This window comes from Macrosteles quadrilineatus, unplaced genomic scaffold, assembly GCF_028750875.1.
Source record: "Macrosteles quadrilineatus isolate MER2022 unplaced genomic scaffold, UCM_ALF_1.0 Scaffold_5__1_contigs__length_97177068, whole genome shotgun sequence".
Classification (NCBI taxonomy): Eukaryota; Metazoa; Arthropoda; class Insecta; order Hemiptera; family Cicadellidae; genus Macrosteles; species Macrosteles quadrilineatus.
In genome coordinates, this window is record NW_026542598.1 from 49,285,512 (window position 1) to 49,300,023 (window position 14,512).

General features: G+C 36.0%; 1 protein-coding gene across 4 annotated transcripts in view; it reads right to left on the minus strand.

Annotated features, from left to right (window-relative positions):
- Positions 1-14,512, minus strand: part of LOC128994057 (A disintegrin and metalloproteinase with thrombospondin motifs 16-like) — a 141,688-nt gene that overhangs the window by 92,231 nt on the left and 34,945 nt on the right. For all 4 annotated transcript variants that reach the window (XM_054418273.1, XM_054418274.1, XM_054418275.1 and 1 more), the window contains exon 2: positions 12,374-12,486. The gene's annotated coding sequence lies outside the window, so the exon portion shown is untranslated. The remainder of the gene's footprint in view (positions 1-12,373; positions 12,487-14,512) is intronic.

The following is a 14,512-nucleotide window of genomic DNA, read 5'->3' on the forward strand; positions in this document are numbered from 1 at the left end:
AGCCGGGAATCTGATGACCGCTGGACCAATGGTGTATGTCTGGTTTGATCAAAATTAGTAGCTTTTTTGGTAGTATCTATGCTAGTGGCATTTTTTGTAGACAGACGCTTTAAAGGGAAAGTGGTCAAAATCCCTAAACTATTTTTGGGTATATCAGGATCAAAAGTTCGCCGGTTCGATTCTGAGAAAAGTGTCTAGTTTTTTGAATTTCAAATCTGTACCCGATTGCCCTTAATTATCGGACTTTCAAAAGCTGGCCTCAGTCAGTAACAAAGCTACACAAGGCATCACACTCCCCTCTACACTCATCCTTCAATCATATTTGGGTAAAAATAAGCTCATATGTGGCGTCCTCATCTCAATTGAATATGAATTTCTAATGTCCGATGGACTAGTTTTTTCTGCTATTGTCTACACCAGTGGCAATACTATCAAATAATTACAGACGCTCTTAAAGGAAAGTCGAGAATCGAATCTGCCAAAAAGTCTCTTTCGCACCGTAGTCCGAGAGGCTAACCATGAGACCAGCAACACTCCTCTTCATTTTTTTGTGATAGGGAGAGTGATAACTGTTGGTAGAACTGTAGAGGTACACATCTTATGCTCATGTTAAAACAGTTGTCAGTTTTACGATACATTATACGTACGCTACTGTAGTTGAATCAAGCCACAGACAGAGTGCGCTCCTGTCAAATACTAAGTTATGTGCCCCAACTTTTTAACCATCCCAAACTGAAAAGACATCTTGTTTGAAACTAAAGCATCTTTGATGTTCCTCGCGCTATCATCTTAACAAAACTAAGAGAGGAAAAAGAACTCTGACAGTAGGTCTCTCTTTGAGTGACTGCTGATGAACCGTAGAACATGTCCGGCATAAATTATACAACATTTGAAATAGGTACCACAAGGCTATACTGAAGTAAATAACATTTACTAACTAATTTATTATCTGTTACTTTTATACTATTGTAAAATTGAAGTACAATATTTCCAGTAGATGAGAGGAAATCGGCCAAAACCTGTCAACTCATGTTTTAATCAGCAAAATCGCCCAGGAAATAGAACCGGTTTAACCATAAGAAACTGGTAATAGCTACTCAGGTAGACTTTCAATTTTTATGCGATCGATCTATTGAACAAGCAATATCCACTCTGCCACTATTCATTACACGTTATACTGTAATACGGTTTTAATTTAAACGTAGCTGCTTTACGAACATTTCAACAGCAAATATCCAGTATATTACAACACAAATAAAACCCCTCACTGTGAAAATGGAAACACTGATACAATTAGTAACTACGCGTTATCATTTCTAATTTGCACAATCACCACGGAATTTCCGTTGATATTTTAGAAAGGTATCTAAACAAGCATTTCTTACCAGCCAAACAGTTATTTCAACATGCTACCATTATTGGAAGACCGGTTGGTTGGTCATTGTACAATGTACAGCGTGTTGAACGTGTTGTGCCGTGTTGTTGCGGCGTGTAGGCCGTGTTGTGGAGTGAACACGAGACCTCACAACACGTGGCCGGCCACACCCAAGAGTCCTTGGCAACGCCGCAGTTGAAAACGTGCGATTCCGATCCGCTTCCAGGGCGTGCCAGTGCAAAAATGCGCGAAGGTAGATGAAATAGGGAGTTTCGTAAAACACCTACAGCTCTCAACACCTCAGTGAGGATAGTGTTGGGTCCAGCGGAAAAAATATGTAGTGTGTGGGTTGTAGAGTTTATATTTGGCTTGCGAAAATAGTCCAAGGAGATTCACGATAGTGATAGGCGTAGTTCAAACCAGGGTGATAGCCTATTGTAATCAATTACAATACATTAATTCGTTAAATACGCAGTTTGGAGCTGCGTATTTTAAGCTGCATACATACATGTTGAAGCCAGAATGGAGTGAGATGGACTGACCAGGTTTGCGATCAACTTTTCCTTTAGTCATGATCGATTGAAATCCAATCATCAAGGACGGGACAAAACTTTAGAAACAGCTGATCTCAAGTCAGTAACAAAGCCACACAAAGCACCACACTCCATTCTACACTCATCCTTCACTCATATTTGGGTTAAAATGCGCACTTAGGGTGCGTCAACATCTTAATTGAAATGTAATTGATAATGATAATGATAAAAGGTGGTGCCCAGTTTCCTACTATCACGACTCCTTAGGATCGAACCGGTGACTTCTGGTTATTTTGTTCTTGAACCGTTGGGAGGCAAAAGACCTCTGCACAACGTCCTCTGATATGATTTTTAATTCTTGTCTCTTCCCCGCTGGCCTGGGGTTTAGATGCTTTAAGATCCTTACTCTCTCTCTCTCTCTCTCTCTCTCTCTCTCTCTCTCTCTCTCTCTCTCTCTCTCTCTCTATCTCTCTCTGGTTTCGTTCATAATCTATTTCTACCGAATAATACATATTTATTTAACATCGTTAAGGATCATTCTTCTTATTTGCATTCACCAACAAGAACATACACCAAAAGAATGTTGCACAATATGTATATGTAAGATTGGATAAAAATGACAGATAGATAGCTTGTTAAAACTAACGTGAGCCTATATCAAAACAATCGAGTCAGATCAAACCAATAAAACAGCCGAAACTTTACGAAATGCTCTGAATGACTTCGCAGCCTCTGGTGTTGCAGAATAGATCGTAAAAAGGGACCTTTCAACGGCAATAATTGTCCGATAGTGTTGAACTATGGCGGCTATCTGTGCCATGAAATCGGTCGTTGGTTGACAGCGCTCGAGTCTAGTCAGCAAGTGAACCGATTTGCTCGGTCACCCATTGTATGGCCAGACTAGGGCAATTTTTTCAGAGGATTGTCCAACATTCAATGATTGTGTACAATGACCAAAAAACTTCCTCGTAAACTATATGGCCCCATGTCTTTGCTGCACATAGATAAGTGGTTAGTTTTTAAATAGGGGAGGGTTGTATATAAGACTTATTGTAATTTATTTGGAAGAATTCGCCTTTTGTTTGATAGGCGTAGATTATAGGAAACTTGAAATCAATTGAACCAATTGTTTGTTGGTGCAATACTGGTATTTCTTATTGGGAAACAAACAAAACTCCAACAAAACGTCAAGCCTCGAAACTGAACTTAATATATTTGATGGACTAATCTTGTCTCTGTTTTTCCAATGTGAGGGCTTCGAAGCTGTGTTATGTTAAACTGTAATTTCTACAAAGATGGATTTGGACCACCAGGAACAAAGGAGTAAAATGCTGTCCATAGTAGAGACTAGATGGTTCTCTTTTGTGTTTGCTGCAACTCTTCCGAGAGCTATCCCTTGACAACTTTTGAGAACCAACTACTTCCTCCAGCTCGAAGTTTAAAGTATTTAAAAGAAGAATGGTTTACTACCAACCATAAAGGGTTCTTGTTAAAAATCGAGTGTGCTAACTCGCTCTCCTGATTGCGTAAAAAAACATCGACAAACGTGATGACAGAACGGCCTTGAAATATCTACTCCTTCAAAGGAACCTGTCGGTGGCCCAGACCTGAGGAACGGAAGAAGTGGAATGCTATGCCATACAGTTGTGCTCAACCGCCTTGAAATATTTGAAAACAATTAATACTTTTCTCTAAGTCAAACATTCAAAGTGTCCCAACAATATTTTTAGTACGAACCCCGTTTCATCCTCGTAACAGCTCACTATGCTAACTAGGTCGGTTGCATCAAAAGTTCGATAAACGAGATGAGTGAATGGCTTTCAAATTCGTACTCCTTCAAAGGAAGCTGTCGGTGGCCATGACATAGGGAACGGGGGAATAGGTACACCGACCAGACAAGGAACGGGGGAACAGTGGAACGCCAGACAGAGGGAACGGTTGAGAGTGAAAGTGGCTAGAGGTCAATGCAGTTGCTACACTCTTGTCTCAACCTTCTTGTGAGAAACAAACAGTAGAGTCGGTGGGACGTAGACGTAGACGTGAGACGTGAGACGTCGTGAATGTCATGTCTGAGGATGTTCTTTCACGATTGTGTAGTGTTCGCACGACCAGCTGATTTTATTGTTCAAGTACTGAGCGATATTACACGGAGTTCGTGAAAATGCAGCTTGGGTGTGCAAATACCCAAATGGTTACGAACTGTCACTTAATACCTTCCCTCAGGCAGTTACGGACTTTGTGGACATTTTCAAAGCTGAATGGGTGCGAAGTTAGGGTGAAATGGATTGCATGTTTTGTGTAGCTTCGCTGCTAACTCAGACCACAGATTGAAGAATAGACAGTCTACGCAGTAGACAATCTACTCTTTAATACGTGCTAAGGCTAGATGCTTCTTTAGTCAGGACCATTATTCAAATCTCAATTTGTTGACTCAAGCTGACTTGACAAAGGTAACACTTTTGACATACTAAGGCATGATCAAGATCAACAGACAGTGAGCGAATAAGTTATAAGGGGGAAACAATAATTATTATGTTTTTTTTTGCTCGTATCCAAGAGAAGCACACATTTATAAATACTAGAAGTCGTCCAGTGGTCGAAAACTCGACCCAAAATACGTAATGTGCAGACTTCTCTATTTTCACCTCACGCTGTAAATAAAACATGTGACTGGAATTTCTTCAATTTGATTTGATTTTCTGTTTGTATTTCGATGTTATTTCGTAACCAACATAGCAACCCATAAGAACAATATAATTTGTTTTTATTTTAAACTAATTTTGATGCTTATTTTTTAGCGTTTTTTTAATTTATAAAGGGATTCTGCACATCTTCAAGAATATATCTTTCTTAACAGTATGCGTGGATTTTCCCAGCGATGCACACGAACTGAGAAAAAAGGTTTTAAAGAAACATGCTTACCTATTAATATATGGATTGCAATATAAAACATAAAATTGTACTATTTGTGTATGTTAGATGAGGTTTCGGTCATGCATTCAAAAGTTTGTGATATTTATTAGAGAAGTCTTGTTATAAAGAAATTTGCATGCAGAATCATTACATGGCTGAGACGTCTGAAAGGCCAAATGGAAATAATTTCTTTGAAAATATATTTAATGTGTACAATTCAATAAATTATTACACCCTCAACAAAAAAATCTAAAAATGTTATCCCTGATATTAAGTCATAGAACGAACACGTGGATGTCCACACATATTTCGTAAGATTCCCCATCGGTGTCTAGTACCTTGTTATTATAGAGGCTTTAGTTTACATATTACCCAATAAACTGGCCATTACAGGTCCACTTTATAACATCATCCACGCTTCAATAGAGTTGTTATAACATTCTTGATTCCGGTTTGAGCAATTAGTGTTACGAAAGAAGACGTGTTCAACAATACGGATTAATTTAGTGAGATAATGTCTTACTAGACCTGACTATCTAGTGTAAAAGGAATTTGAGTTCTAGTTTAGTCACATTATAATGAAAGTTAAGATATGATAACTGATTCTTTGTTCTTGGATTTGTTAAAATATATATAAACTGAGATGGAGGGCGTAATTAGACTTTCTTGCTACCCTATGGATTGTTAGTCGCAGAAATGAACAATACTAAAAAGTTTTGTTTTGTGAAATAGTTTGCTTATGCAATGTGCAGTATGACGAAAAATGCAGTTATCTCACGGGTTAAAAGTTTAATTTTAGTTGCACTCATTTCCAATCCCGGTTAAGTTAAGTTTTTCCTGTAAACAGCACCTTGTGATGGAACATACTATTTTAAGCTATTTAGAGGCAAAATAACTCATTGATGCGATTGTTTTGACATTATCTTTAAGCGACTCTAATATAAAACGACATCCTGTAACTTTAACAAATTTAAACCTTTAGGTTTACATGAATGCTGAGATTATAACACGGTTAGGATGCTTGCCTTGCCCAAGACTCAAAACGAATTATGTTAAAAATGGAAGATCTCTCTGAACAATTAAGTCAGGTTGGTTAACCCTGTGAAAGGATAATAAATGAAACTCCTAATATGTATACTCGACGATGATTACCGAGTATAGTTTTACCGAGAGAAGGTTATTTCCATTTTAGTACAAGACTCAGAGGACTTCAAAACTAGTTTGTAACTGAGCACAATTTACGTTGTTTACAACCATCTATCTTTGGAAACAGACTTCTCTCTGAGAATCATAAAAGTGATCAAGTCGGCATTTCTTGATTCATGAATCATAGTCGTAGAGCTTTAATCCCTTAAACTTTTAAAATTGCCATAAATATAAAATTTTTTCTCTCGTTTTGAAAGGAGCGTAACCTAACAACATAGGAAGAGGGGTGAATCTCAACATCTATAAAAGTCTTTTTGATGATAGGATTTTTAGAACAATTACATTTCCAAAGTTAGCATGTAAATTATATTCAGAGAGCTTGAACATAATCCTAAACTGCAAGAATATTTAGATGTTTCCAATTATAATTTAAGCAAATTGCTACTTAAGGTTACATTATATGCAGATTTTCGATGTCCTTATTGTAGTTCATTTATTTTTAATCTGAGGAAATAAGTGATACGAAAATAACACAATCTTTACGACAAAACAGTAGAATACTTAATAACATCTCTGTTTTCGTTATTTCGGGGGCTAAATTATAATGATAAACAATAAATACAAATTCCAATAGTAGGCTAAATTAGTTATCTTAAAGTTGTTCAGCATGACGAAAAGTTTATCAGTCGGTTCGAAATTGCCTTTTAAACCTTGACTCGTTTTTCAACCTCGGTTTCGTGTTGGTTTTAAACTTTGAGTGTAAAACAGCAAGTTAATGTCATAAAATTCAATAGATATTATGCTGTAATCAATTATGTTATCTACGTTTCACAGTAAAAGTCAGTCACTAAACAAGATATTAAGAGTATTGTCAATTACATTAATCAATTATACAGGTTAACTAAAATATAATATAATCTAAATAATAATCCACAATAATTACAATGCTGCGAGGAACTATGTAACTTAAAGGTCAAGATTAGAAAATTTAGCTTGGAAAGAGTAACTCTGGGCCATAGTAATTGAATATACCATTTCCCAATACAAGAGAAAATAATTGCGAGTCGCCAGAATCATCTGATTTGGTATCGCAAAAGTTTCCACTTGTAACCAGTTCACAATCGCTGGTTGTTGACCAGCACTCGGTTGAATCGTTCATTTCGGTAATGAATACTCGGACCTGGTAACCCCTTTATTATCAGATGTGTAATCAATGATCTGTCTGGTCTGTAATGTAGTAGAGAGTGGTTGTTACAGGTTACAGTAGCAACGCCAACACCAGCATGATCGCGCGCCACCTGTCCTACCCACCACTCGAGTCTCCGCGAGGAGATATTCTGAGACGTGAGGAATATGTATCTTTTTCAATTGGTAAAGGTTTTGTACTAAAACTAAAATCCTACTAACATTGTTTTTTTAGGGGAACACACGTTGACAGTGTCTCATGGACTATTAAACGTAAATACTTATGAAATAATTACATTTAACTACTCAGTATCGGCACATTAATGTTCACAAACGAAAATTCTAATGACCACAAATCATTTAAGACCATCGACAAATTTTACTTATGTTTTAAGTAGCATTAACACATTTGTGATCAGTTAGTTCTCTACTTTACTACTTATCTAGTAAAGTATATAGGCCTACTTATCAAGTTTTGACTTGATGTTGTAAAAATCTTGAATAATTTAAGCTGGACTGGACAAGTTTCAATTCTATTACTATAAAAAGCTAAAACTGCGATTCATAGGGCTTAATTTGTTTGATTGAGACAAACAATTTACTATAACCTCACAATTGTCTGGAATTATTTAAAGCAGATTTGTTTTATTCTTTTTATTCAGTTAGTGATTTTCAACCACTACATGATACAAGTCGACCTTGACAAGTCAGTATTTTTTTTTTTTTTTCTATGCCAGTGGCATTTCACAAGAGAAGTTACGAGAGATCAAAGTTTAGTGGATGTGCCGGGGATTGAACCCGTCCCTCCCGCACCGAAGTCCGAGGGGAATGTTGCTGAAAGTCAACAGTCCCGGAAGATCAAATAATTTATACCTGTGCCGCTAGGTCAAAAACTACAATGTTTGCAGTGTCTGTAGATCAAAATTCCCAGTAAGTCAAATAGTACAGTCCGAGCTAAAAACGTGGTCTATGATAAAGCAATTGACTTATTGGGAATTTGACCTAATGCAACAGCAGTTTAAACGAAATACGGTAAAATACAAGTTCAGTTTCGCTGAGTCAAAAGTGCCGGAAGATCAAAAGCAATAAAAGTGAACGTCGATGCAGTATAAAGTAGGCCTCCTGCAACGCTTACTACACCAACAAAACTCGCTTTTAGTTACTTCGTGTTTTGTCATAATTAGAATAAAGCTAAAATTATCATATTTGGTACATAGCTTATCGATTAATGCTTCTTGCCAGCTTCTTGGTCAACACTGTAAATAGGTATAGTTTATGTAATAAAAAGCCTTTCGTCAAAATTTGTGGCATGAAATACACGCAAGGGCGATTTGAAAATTTCTGGTTATTATATACGTTTGTAAAAGGAGATCCATTTAATTTTAGAACTATTTTATGAGTTATAATGTAGTCTACACATAAACTGTGTAAACGTATTACGCCTCGGAAGGGTTGAAACCTGTCTAAACTATCATATATATTATTAAAACGTATATTATTAAAACGTATTATTAAAAACGTAAAACGTTTTTCACATTTTGAATCAACCAGTCGACGGATTTTCATTATTTTTGTGTTGAAAGAAAGATAATTTTGAGAACCAGGGAATGTCAAAGCCATAATTATAATTAAGGGTACCAGTTTTTTAGAAATTAAGTTTTAATTTTTTAAAAGTCTAGCAGCCGACGCTAACCTTCTAAGCTAGCTTTTAGTTCAATATAATTTGCTTAACATAACAGCTGTAAACATTCAGCATATGTGACACAAATTTAAAGACATATTTAGAGTTGACTTATTTATACTATGTGTAATGCTGACCATTGATACATTCAATTCTTAGGTATGAGGATGGCAGATTAATTAAATATGCATAGTAAACTAGTAGGATGTTCAAATTAATTTTTAAAGGAATCTTTGTAATCATTGATTTGTTTTAGTCCCATATAATTTGTTTTAACCAACAGCTGGTTGAATGTAATATTGTTCTATATAACTATTAGGTTTTTGGTGAATATTCCATATAGGGAATAAGCTACTAAACACCTGGACCCGGGACCGATTTAATTTTTAGTTTTGAGGTCCCTAGAGGCCAAAAACACCATCCGTTCAAATTCATATATACAGGGTGATCGACTCAAGGAGGCCACCATTGGGAAATCGGAAACGGTAAGAATTAGAGAAACCTTTAAATGGGGGACATTCCTTTATTTTTTGTGGCAGTTAAAAATATGATTTTAGTTTTTTTATCATGTTTTCTGATAGAATATGCAATTTAAAAACTTTTTTATCCTTGACATTTTTTCGATAAACCCACTCGTTTAGGAGTACAGCCTATGGAAAAATGACTTCCGGTGTACATTTTACATCATGTAGCTCCTAAACGAGTAAGTTTAGAGCAAAATTGCAGAAAGTAAATTCGTCTTAGAATTGCATCTACATTCCTTAAAGACTATAAAATAAAAAGTTTTCCACTTTTCAAGTTTGCCGCCATTTTTAAAATAATATAATTCATATTTTTAATGAATTTTATGGTCTTTTTTGGAATGTGGATGCAATTTTAAGACTTTTTTACTCTTCGCATTTTTGCTATAAACTTACTTGTTTAGGAGTTACATGATGTAAAATGTACACCGGAAGTCATTTTTCCATAGGCTGTAACTCCTAAACGAGTGGGTTTATCGAAAAAATTTCAAGGATAAAAAAGTTTTTAAATTGCCTATTCTATCCGAAAACATGATAAAATATAGGGCGTTCCATAAGAAATCTCAAATTTGGCCGCCATTTTGGAAAATGGTGGCTGAGTAAAAAAAAGAAACTAAAATCATATTTTTAACTGCCACAAAAAATAAAGGAATGTCCCCCATTTTAAGTTTTCTCTAATTCTTACCGTTTCCGATATCCCAATGGTGGCCTCCTTGAGTTGATCACCTGTATAGCCTATATTTATTTATTTATATATTTTCCCCGGGGGGAACCCCAGGACCCCCCTCCTTTTTGGGGGGTATTCCATACCCCCCAGGCCCCCGGTGACCCCCCCAAAATATATGTCTAGGACCGCCCTTGTCTTCTTTACCTATAAAACACATGGGATACAGCCTTTCTTCACTGATCACGTAATGCGTGATTTTCTATAAAGTCTTGGAAAAATAAAAGGTAAAATAGATAGAATACAGGTGTACTGTATGTGGTTTACACACAATGATATAAGCAACGGTTCTTGCAATTTATTGCTTATTGTTTTTTAGAGTTGTTTTCGGACTTACTCTGTTTTCGGACTTACTCACACTCGTATAAGGTTGTCCACAGCTGTTAATTAATAGTCCATACAGTCAATTAATAGCAACAGAGGTCAAGTTTGGTATCAAGTTAAAGGTTTTATTCATAAAAATACATTGCCGCAAACCCAAACTCAAACGATGATGATGATGATAATCATGTTAATGATGTAGCTAAAACGTATCGTTTGAAATTAAACAGCTGAAAATAAGTGAAATAGAAAAGGTTTTTGTTAAATCCATCAAAGTAAGTACTAATGCACTTGTGATCCCTCCCCCTTCGGTTTCATGTATTCCTCTCAATCAGTTTATCTCAAGGGAGGATTAAACTATAATGATAATTAATGTTAAATCCTCCTAGGTTCAAACCTGAAACACCCAGATCGAAACTCACCTGTCGTTATTTTAACATCGCCATATTTTTTTACTATATTTTTCAAAAAAGAAAGATTGTATTGATTTACTTTGGATTTTAAAAATGTGAACGTTTTATTTTATTAAAGATTTATATGGTGATACGTAAATATTGTGGTGTAGTAAAGTATATTATATTGTAGTTAAGTGTTAAATTTTGAAATTTTAAGGTTAATAGAGATGAATCTTTTTTAATAAAAAAGGGTCTCTCCTACCTTAACATACATACCAAGTTTCATTGACATCGGTTGGAAAAGTGTAAAGATAAATATTTGTATGTAAAAAATACAAAATGGCGGATATCTGGTTAACGAAATGATTTTGGAAAAAATGTTACGGTATCCTGCATTTTCTGTTTATTTTGACCCAAGGAATTACTAGGTAAAATATCTCCCCGCTTATTTTTAACACCCTGTTTATGATGTATTATTATTAATATAAGTGAAAAGTGTAAGCTGGTAATACAGAAAGATGTTTTATAAATAATATGAATGAACTGGTGATTTGTATATACCTATTTTTCTTGTCCTTAGAAGTGTAAATTAAAAGTTCACTCAGCAGTCCCATCGTACGATGTAGTTCTTTCCATGCGTTGCGAAATGCTAAATTTGCCGTCCTCTTCAACCCAAGTTATCTATTGAACCACTGATTGTAAACATTTTAAAAAATATATATTTTACGCATCACACTTTTAGCTACAACTTTGCCACAGACAAAACCTCTCTAACCCAAAAACAAAAAAAATCTCGCATGCTAACTTTTTCATGTTAGAAATCACGATTTAAAACTATTTCACCATACATTTTTCAATTTTTATTAATTAGATCGGTAAATAGTTTAAAGTTCCAACAAAATAGTCATCGAGTAGGACTAACCAAGAAGCTCTGTGCCAAATTTCAAAATTTTAGCACAACTTTAAGTACACCAAAACACGAAATTATTGAAGTCATGCGTCGAGAGGACTATCGTTGTTTTTAACAGATTATACTTTTGACCTTCCGGCACTGTTGACTCAGCGAAACTGAACTTATATTTTATCTTATTTCGTTATATTAAAACTGCTGTTGCATTAGGTCAAATTCCCAATAAGTCAATTGCTTTAACATAGACTACGTTTTTAGCCCGGACTGTACTATTTGACTTACTGGGATTTTTGATCTACAGACACTGCAAACATTGTAGTTTTTGACCTAGCGGCACAGGTATAAATTATTTGACCTTCCGGGACTGTTGACTTTCTGCAACGCGTCCAGTCCGAGACGCTAACCACTAGGCTAGCAACACAACCAAAAACTATTATTATTATTAAAGTATTATTATTGGGTTATACTTTAAACGACATCTCCTCAATTGTTTCTGTCGTCACGACCAGAAATGGTTTATTTCTGTCGTGGGAGAATTTAACAAAACATGTTTAAAATAATTCAAAGAACCAAATGCCCATGTAGATGTAAATTTACTTAACAAATAAAAGATTTGATTTATTAAAGGCTATGAAAGGGTAAGTTTGGAACCATAATGTCTGTACATACCTGAGCAGCAGAAGAGTGTAGCTGTATTACAGGTACAAAGTTCCACTGATAACTCGGAGAACTATTTCACGTGGTGGTTAGTAGGATCAACATATTGTCTCTGGCATCCGGTTCTGCAAAAAATTAAAAAAAAACTTAAATAGGTAAAATACAACAGTAAAGAAGGAAATATTAATTTTGATATCTACAAGTAGACTTTGTTATTTTATGAATTTTAAATACATTGTCAGTTAACTGTCTAATTCTGTTTTTATAAAATGTCGGCCTTAAACAGATAACATTAAACTATTATTGATTCAATTGATGTATAATTGAATGACAACTCTGGTCTAGAATAGACCCCACTTAGAATCAGACAATCAACCACCAAACTTGACGGTGGGCACTAAAACACTTTTTGTTTCCAACTATACCAATTAGAAAAATAGTTATCTATAAATAATCATAAAAAATCCACTTGATGAGGTACCAAACTAAATCAACCCAGAGTTTCCTTTAATTCCATTGCATAACCAAGAGAATAAATAATACAAGCACGGTGTGTTAAATTCGTCCCTGAAAATGACTTGGCACATAACTAACCACTTCCACACATTGCCTTGCCAACAGTTTTACAGTTATTACTTCCAGGTACCGGGAAGATAATGAATATCGAGTAAAGGTTTCCCGTTATTTGGCGATGATATCCTTCAACAATGGTCCAGTCCCACGAGGAAGTGTTCAGATTAGATGTTTGCACGCAATTCTAATCAGTAGGACTTTCCCTAGCAACGAAAGTAACTGAGCCCAATAAGAGAAAGTAACAGGTCTCAAGTTATGGAGGCAGAGCCCCTGCACCGCCGGTTACCGGTGAGTATGTGCCAGTTTTTGTACCGAGGTATTTATAAGGTCGAGAACAGTCGGATACAAAAACTGGACGAGAAACAAATCAGCTGTCTAATGAGGAAAAACAAACAGTTCCGCGGCAATTAATTAATGGTTGGTGGGTGCAGATCGGCAGAGAAGTTATTGTGCCTGCTCAGTAGTCAAAAGGTCGCCGGGTTGATTTTGAGAGTGGTCAATAGATCTTAGAACTTCGAAACTGGCCCAGCTGTATTTGATCATTGTGCTCTGAATGAATTGTCTTGGATAAGCTGATCTTGGTCAGTAACAAAACCCACTTAAATGAAATCGTGAAAATAAAGGTGTTCGATTTATATAATTACAGGGATCGGATGTAGAGATGTATACAGTTAACGAAAAACATACTCAGGGGAAGGATAAGAGGTTTGTAAAGCGAACGATAAATGCATTAAGAGTACATAAGGGGTATGTTCAGAGAATGATACACATATACAGAGTCCTTATAGGGGTTTGTTAAGTTAATAACAAACATATGGGGTTGTGTTAAAAAATGAAAAATATATGCAGAATATATAGGGGTTTCTCCAGTGAATAACACATTTATGCCTAGTACGTATGGGTGTGTGATTAATCAATGTCACACATAATGCAGTGTACGTTTGGGAGTGTGTTAAATTATGAATGCAGATCTGGTAGAGTACGTATGGGGATGTTTTCCATGAATTACACATATTACGTTTGGGAGTGTGTTTAGAATAAATATGCAGAATACATAAGGGGTGTGTTCAGTTAATGACACACATATGCAGAGTATGTAAGGGGATGTGTTCAGCGAATGACATACATTTGCTTAGTACGTAAGGGGGTGTGTTCAGCGAATGGCACGCATATGCAGAGTACGTAGGGGGATGTGTTCATCGAATGACACACATATGCAGAGTACGTAGGGGGATGTATTCAGCCAATGACACACTTATGCAGAGTACGTAAGGGGATATGCTCAACCAATGTCACACTCATGCAGAGTACGTAAGGGGTGTGTTCAGCCAATGACACACTTATGCAGAGTACGTAAAGGGGTGTGTTCAGCGAATGACACACATATGCAGAGTACGTAAGGGGATGTGTTCAGCGAAAGACAGTAATATGCAGAGTACGTAAGGGGGTGTGTTCGTTGAATGACACACATATGCAGAGTACGTAGGGGGATGTATTCAGCGAATGACACACATATGCAGAGTACATAAGGGGGTGTGTTCAGCCAATGACACACTTATGCAGAGTACGTAAGGGGAT